The sequence below is a fragment of the Pleurodeles waltl genome, chromosome 3_1 (assembly GCF_031143425.1).
Source record: "Pleurodeles waltl isolate 20211129_DDA chromosome 3_1, aPleWal1.hap1.20221129, whole genome shotgun sequence".
Classification (NCBI taxonomy): Eukaryota; Metazoa; Chordata; class Amphibia; order Caudata; family Salamandridae; genus Pleurodeles; species Pleurodeles waltl.
Genome location: NC_090440.1, coordinates 1,175,785,531 through 1,175,793,531, shown reverse-complemented (window position 1 = coordinate 1,175,793,531; position 8,001 = coordinate 1,175,785,531). Strand labels below are relative to the sequence as shown.

At 42.1% G+C, this 8,001-nt stretch overlaps 1 pseudogene; it reads left to right on the top strand.

The window, feature by feature from the left end:
• The first annotated feature begins 957 nt into the window (after window positions 1-957).
• Window positions 958-1,894, top strand: LOC138283331 (oxidation resistance protein 1-like; annotated as a pseudogene).
• The last annotated feature ends 6,107 nt before the right edge of the window (window positions 1,895-8,001 follow it).

Sequence of the window (8,001 nt, the reverse complement as noted above, 5' to 3'; positions counted from 1 at the left end):
AGGAACGTTGCCCCTCCCCCCCCAATACCACTGTGTAGAAAGGATAAAAAATTAAATGGTAATAAAGTTATGTTATTACCATTTTATTTTTCACCATTTCTGGCATTAAACAAAGTGCAATAGCAGCTGGTAGGCCAGTGTATCACTGCTGCCAATGATTGACAGCAGTGAGGAGTGGCCACTTCAGTTTGAATTGCGCATGTTGGTTTGTCCGGCTACCTTGCTACGGCTAAACCAACACGCACAATTCAAACCTTTCCAATTCGGCTGTCTTGGACAGCCGGCACAGGCCTACAGTGTCTTTTGCAATGTCTAGCTGGCCCGCTTTGGCCAATCAATATGCTTTTTTTCATGATGCTTAACAACATGAAAACAGCATCTTGATTGGATGAGGGAGTTGGCTGTGGGCCTCACGCTCGGAGGACGACCTGTGGAGCGACGGGGACTTGCTGTAGAACATCAGTATGGTAAGTTGTTTTTTATATTTATAATAGTGTGTATGTGCAATTATATTAGTGTGTTATGTTTTATATGTAGTGTTGTGTATGTGTTTTTTGCCTCCCAATTGTAATTTGTCACCAACCACCACTAGAAATAATATGCTTAGATTTACAAGAAGGCTTTCGAAACCTGCTAAATTTAGCACAACTGTTTATTTCTACAGCAAATGTGCAGCAAATTTGCACTTTTGCCAAACTTGTAACACATGGCTTTTGCAATGTTTTTGCAATATGTTTGTATGGTACAGAAGGAAAGAGGATGTTCCCATATTGAAAAAACGATTTTTAATAGGATAAATACAGAGAAAATCTTACTTGCACTGGAATGGGACAAAAGCATTCTTAACCACTTGGATGATCAAATTAAGTTTGAAGCAAAGTGGGGGTTTGTGCTGGGAATTGTGAGGCTGGGATGTTTAAGCACCGCTCACGAGTGAAATATTAACTCTAATAAGAAATGTCTTATTCGTGGTATGGCAAAAAGGGTAGAAGTCATCAAGCAGTCAATAACAAATACACTTTGAAAGCAAGAGAGAAATGAATTTTAGTCAAACTACAAGCTTCAAAGTTAATCTTGAGCCTGAAACATTCAAACTAAATCTTAGTGATCCAGGTGATCTACTGCAGCCTGACCAAACTGAAAAGCTGACAAAGCATCTTCCTCCATGAACAAGTGGGTACCCATGGACATGTCTACAGTACTACAAAACAAAGACATGAGCTTAAAAAAGTTGTACAGAACGATGCTGGGCCTGGACACATTAGTTTTATTAATCATCAAAGACAGCGATGCCATGTAGTTGGAGCATTGTCGTCTTATCCATTTAAAGCAGTGGTTTTCAAACGGTTTAATACCGTGCCCCCTCCCCCCAGAGGAAAAAAAATAATCATCACCCCCCTCAGAATTTGACACAAATACTCTATTAAGTTTGCAATGTTTACAAATGCTTAGACTTATTTAAACATTACAGTTAAGTTCTGTTACCTGTATAAATATACAGTAATGTTTTTTCTGCTTGAAAACAAAGCACTGTTATCTGCATAATGTTTCTTTTGGCCAGAGCCTGCCACCCCCCTGGGATCAGTTGAGGCCCGGCTAGGGGGGGGGCGCCCCCTGTTTGAAGACCCCTGATCTAAAGTGAGTGATGGTTTTTATGGCACTGGAGAGAGTTTCCTATTTACATTTTCTCCAGACTTCGAAGTATTTAAATGGACTGGAGCAACGTTTTTTGTTAAAGGAGATATGGATGCTCAGCTTTTGGTTGTGATGGAGGGGAATTTGGCCTGTGGCTAGATGGAGATCTTGCCATTCTTGTAAAACATTTGGACTTCGTACACTTTCTAAAAAAAAAGGTTTCATTGTAGAAGATATAGAAACATGGGTCTTTAAATAAGTGTATTATATATCTTTGTGTATCTGTTTGCAGAATAAAGTTCCAAACTGTGGGGAAAAATAATTGAAGCAAAGTGAGTTTTCTACGTTACTCATTAAAAATATGGTGAGTGAACAGTGCAAAGTCAGTTTCCTCCTTTTTTTGACACAATACTTTGTCATAGGTTTTCCTTTATTATAAAATTCCACTGTCTGAGCAGAATTATCAAAATAAACATTCAACAACTGATACAGTAGGGACTTTTTCACTTTTTTGTTTCTTTGTTTTTGGCCAGGTGCAACAATGTTAATGCAGAGTAACGTTTGCTTAATTCAATCCCCAATATGTAAGCAGAAATAATGATAGTGCCAAAATATTTGCTGAATTTTATTGCAATGCTGTAAAATTTACGAAAGAGCCTCACATAGCACTATATGGGCTCAACATGGTTTCACAGAATTCCCAAGTACGTCATCTTCATACTTTGAATTTCAGGGGTTAGCGAGACTGAACAATTAAGAAATAATCTTTGAGGGTGGTGGAGTGTAAAGCCTCAAAGATAATAGCCAGTCTTGCCTTTACTTAGAAAGCATTATATTTTGTTTATGAAAGAAAGAAGATTTCACACACGTTACTAATAGGCACTGTTATGTATGAAAAGAACAATATGTGGGGAACTCTCTAAGGGGCTGTGACGGGCTGGAACCTGTTCGCCCGCACTCGGCTGCCACTTTTGCTGACACTGCCCCTGTTGCTCCGCGGCTCCCTGCCCGTGATTGGTGGAAAGACCGGCAGTGGCGGGACGCTGGGAGGTCAAAAGTGCTGTGGCCAGAACCTACGGCGTTCAGAGCTTTGGAGGAGCAAGCAGGAGGCAAGGGAACAGCCGTGAACCATTTCTTGGAGGAGGAGAAACCCAGCGAAAGAGAGGTGAACGCGGAAGCAGAGGAGCGGAGCCCGCCCGAGAGTCGGAAACAGCGGTCCCATCCGAGCCCCGGAGGTGAAGGCGGAAGACGAGCATCGGAAGACCCTGTTCCAGGCAACCGGGAGGATGAGTTGCAGCATCCCGCCACGCTTCAGGAGAAGCGTGGCCATTCAGGTGCGTGGGACCACGTCCCTGACCAAGAGTGAGAGAAAGAGAGCGGAGTGGAAAAGGGGGGGGTGAGGGAAGGAAACCACAGAAAGAAGGGAGGGGGAGGACAAAACAGGGAAACATAACAAGCACGAGAACTGGGGGAAGGGGGGGGTTGGAAAAGAGAAACGGACAAGGACGAGGGAAAAACCCAAAGAGGGAGTGATAATATGCGTACCACCAGGCACCGTAGAGCACCGTCACCAAAAAGACCAAGTAAGCCACGCACAGGAACGGTTGAGCACTGAAGGAAATTAATAAGACAGAATGGACAGGAGTTAAAGCACTAAGAAACAGATGGAAGAAAGCACATACTAACCTGAATCAGTCTGAGAAATATAACCTTGACAAGAACAGTGAGACAGGGAAAACAAAGAAAGCATAAGGAGACAAAATAGATGCAAGTATCAAGTACACTTACCGCTATTATTCTCTTCTCTCCGCATGTGCTTCCCGGGGGAGGACCTGTGAACCAGGGAGACAGAAAGAGAAGAGTGAAGATCAAACCTCAAGAACATCCCACCACCCTAAAACCCAGCAACCAAAGACTGAAGAATACTCACCTGTTTCATACCACATCTTATATCACCAATAAAAGTCCTTTTCCCAGACTAACGTGGTCTAAAGTGATTCATCCACACCCACACGGTTACAGGGGCATATTTATACTTGTTTTGCACTGAATTTGCGTCATTTATTTTTAATGCAAATTCAGTGCAAAACTAACTCCATATTTATACTTTGGCGCTAGACCCGTCTAGCGCCAAATTTCTAGAGTTAATGTCATTTTTGGGACGTGGAAACCTACTTTGCGTCAATGAGATGCAAAGTAGGTCTTCCCGTGCAAAATTGGACTTTAAGTCCTTAGCACCATATTTATCCCCCTGTGCTAAAAACCAGCACAGGGGAGGAGGAGTCAAGTAATGGTGCAAGCCAGTGCTAAACATTTTGGTGCAAAACTGAGTTAGTGCAGTTTTGCACCAAAAACTGTAAATCAGGGCCTAAATATGCTAAACATAATAATAAGGTTGACATTTATTCTGTGAATGTTTTCTACAGCAAGCAGAGTAACAACACAGTGGTTATATCATTGTATGTACATCAGACTCTGGTTAAGGTTTACAAAATGATTGCATTACCCTTGTGGCACTCAGAGTGATGTAAGTGCAACACAAGCCTTAAGTGAGATTTACTATGCCATGGAGAGCCACCTTGTATTATAGTAAAGATGGAGTAAAGCAACTCAGCGCAATTTGCTGGCTTGAATGACTCTACCTTGGGAAGGCTTTCCATGGGTGGAGTGTGAGTGTTCCCAAGCATCAACCCATGCATTTGTGGCACAATTGCATATTTTTTTTACCAGTTGTAAACCTAAGAAGGCATCAAAAAGGTACTCCATAACAGGGGAGGAGCGGAGCGATGAGGAGAAATAACGTTATTCTTGTTTTTTCCTCTCTACAAGTGCTGCATTCTGCAGCACAGTTAGAAAAAGAAAAACGCCTCTTAGGATTATTTTTGTGCAGGAAGGTCTTACTTCTTGCACAAAAACAATCCTGAAAAACAATCCTGCTTGCAATGCAGGCACCCTTTCACCAAACTACAGTGCAGCAAGTCGTTTTGCTGAGTTTGTGCTGTGTCACATCTTTGTAAATCTGTCTCTTTGTTTCTAAGCACATAAGACAAATTTATTATTATGCGTCATGCTTGTGTCACTTGTGTGATGCAGCCTTTTACTAAGGCACACAAAGCCACTTTATGTGGTTATGCATGGTTTAGTTAATACAATTATTTTCTTGATTGTTATCTGCAAGAATTTTATACTTTGCTATGGACATGAAAAGGCACCTGTTTATCTCCGTATTGATATAGTATGACTTTACATTTTCTGAATGTGTATATATATTTTATGTGCTGTCTGATGTGCACATATAATGACTGCAGTGCGTTAGTTTTTTTAAACCTAAAACGAATTACTTCAAATTATTAATTGGTGCAAAGTTAGCACCAAATTTTTGCAGATAATCAGAGGAATTTCAGCTACAATTAGGGGATTTACTGCGGTTTTTGATACAATAGTGTCACTATTTTCTAACTGAAAAATCACTTTTGTAACCATCGCAGATCTAGTTCTAGTTTTCCAAAGCTCCCAAATATTTTTTTAAAGTCTTAGGGTACACTACTAGCAGTTTGCCTCAAGTGGATAACACACTTGCTACAGATAGCTTTGTGCAATCTACTAATCACAGGTGTGAATAGTCATAAAATATCTTAGATAGTTATTTTTCCTGCTGAAAAGTACTATCTATAACCTGCAGGTCACATGTTCATAGACTAGTAAGACAGAACAGTGTGTTCCAGCATGTGTTGCTGAGATGCGTGTGTACCTGCATTTCTGTTTACACCCTAGAAGCTAAAGTCATGCTAAGGCTTCTACTTATCTCCTACTTATTGTACCTGATTCAACTTTGGTACAGTGTGACTAAATTGTAAAACACTTGACCTATTACCTGGACTCATCATTTAAAAAAAAAGAATAATTAGCAGCACCACCAACCGATTGAAGTGTGGACCACCATATTACTAGCAAACATTAATTTGTCACCGAAGTATACATCCCTGAGAAATGTAGCCTGTGTGTTAAAGGTGGGGGAGGCTTGCAAGGATACCAGCATTGTAAGTATACCAAAAGACAGGAAAATAGGAAGCATCGCCTTGGTTTTGGGCACTGGAGAGAGGCAGCCCTATGCTGACATGGTGCCGGCATAGGGCTGGGGCGCTGGGTGCTTCTTCCAGTGTTCCCTCATTCAACCTTCAGTAGCATCTTCAAGCAGGACAGAGGCAGAATGGGTTGAGGCTAACTGGCAATGTGTGTTGGCGCCTGATCCTGCAGTGCACTAGGAGAGAGGCATAAAGTGTTGCACCTGCTGCACCTAAACCCTTGTGTGAAGGGTGGGATCTCTGAACAGCCACAGGGTGCTACCTCTGAGACAGAACATGAAGCTTATGTAAGAGTCAAAAAGCCTCTCCAGGAATAGGATGGTACACCTCTGTGAGGTAAAGTGAAAGCTTGTAAGAGACTTTGCAATAGAGATAAATAGTGCCTTGAGTGAGAGGGGCACTTTTATAAAGTAATGGGTAGAGCCTTAGTTGGATGTTATTTTGCAAAATAATAACCACCAGACTAGGGAAGGGAGTATGACTCCTGTGTGAGCTATTGGGTATATAGGACAAGTGTTAGTAAAAATAAAATTAAAATAAAAAAGATACAGCTACATAAAATTTATAGGAATGAATTATAAAACTAAAGGACAATATCAGAAAGAAGTATAGGGGCATATTTACACGAAAGTGGTGCATCACAAATGATGCGCCACTTTTCTTGAGCCCTGCCCTACAGGCACCATGGTTGTGCCGTATTTACAACATAGTGCACAAATGGTGGTTGTTAGCACAATAGTGTCATAATTTTTTATGCCATTGTGGTGCTTTGTTACGCTAGTGTCAACAATTATGACAATAGCGTAGCAAAGCACTGGGAGGCCCATTGAACATAATGGGTGCATCATTTTAACGCATGCTCTGAGCGGGCATTACAATTGACGCAACAAATAGCGCAGAGAAATCCTGTAAATGTCACTGAGCCATCTTTTTGGGCCTCCCATCGCCGTAATGCTCCCCTTGCATATATTATGCCTGGTGCAAGAATAATGTGGTGCAAGTGATTACAAAGTGGGACAATGCAAGCATTGCACCACTTTGTAAATCTGGCATGTCTGAAATGCCTACCTAACACCACATTAGCTTACAAAAATGATGCTAATGTGGCACAAGGAGGACCAAGGGGCTTGTAAATATGCCCCTTAGAGTCATCCTTTTGCAGCATAGAATTTAGGAGAGGATTAGAATAGAAAACTATTCAAAGTTATGCAAAATTCAGGCTAGAAAGAGTTATCAAAGTCTTTCGTTCTCTGAAACAATTATTGCAATGGCCCTGCAACAGTGACCACCACTGGCTTCTGATGCTTGGGGATCTACATCACACTAGTTGCTGACCTTTCTTTAAGAGCAATCTAGCCCCACTACTAGATAGGCTACGACAAGATGTGGGGCAATGGAGGGCTTTGCCGCAGTCAGTGCTAGGCAGGGTGGTGTTTTTCATAATAATAGCTCTACCCAACTTCCTGTTTACGCCCTACAAAACACCGATACAAGGTCCCCAAATCTTACTTCTGTGCGATTGAGGGGGAGGATTACTCCTTGGAGTGGGATAGCGGCCCACCACGTACAGCGATAACTAAATTAACAAGGGGTTGGTACAATGGGTGCATTGCAGTGCCAGATGTTTGGAAGTACTGAGTATGATCAATAATTAGGATTTTCTCCCACAGACACAACCAGCTTTCCGATTGCTTAGGTATGTGTTGGGACCACAGGGATACCTAAACACCCTATTTTGGGGGAATAGACAAAAAGATTGGCCTGTCCCCATGAGGGCAGTAATGCACCTCTGGCACACAGTTAAAGCATTTCTGGGGTGAAAAAACACACTTACATGGGTCACTTCAGTCTGGCACGTGGATCTTCTGGGCACAATGAGGAGGCAAGTTGGATTTAACAATTGGATCCTTATAGAAATCTCAACAGTGGGTGACGCTTAGACTCAGAGAGATGTCTCCACCTGGCCCGACCTTCAACCGGAATATCAACTAGCGCCCTCGGAAACATATAGATATCTGCAACTCTGTCACACATTTTAGGCACTAATCCCATCCCATGGGCGATGGACCTTCTGGAGTTCTCTCTGATTGAGGACCGGCTACTAGATTCCACACACTTAAAATGCTTACAGGAGTAGTTGGAACAAGAGCTGGGGGAACTGGAAGAATCAGAGTGGGAGGAGGCCCTGTCAGCCTCCCAAGAGGTGGCCATACGCTTTGGATTTAGGCTAATCCAGCTATGAATCCTTCATCGCTGCTACTACGCCCAAATGACAATGGTA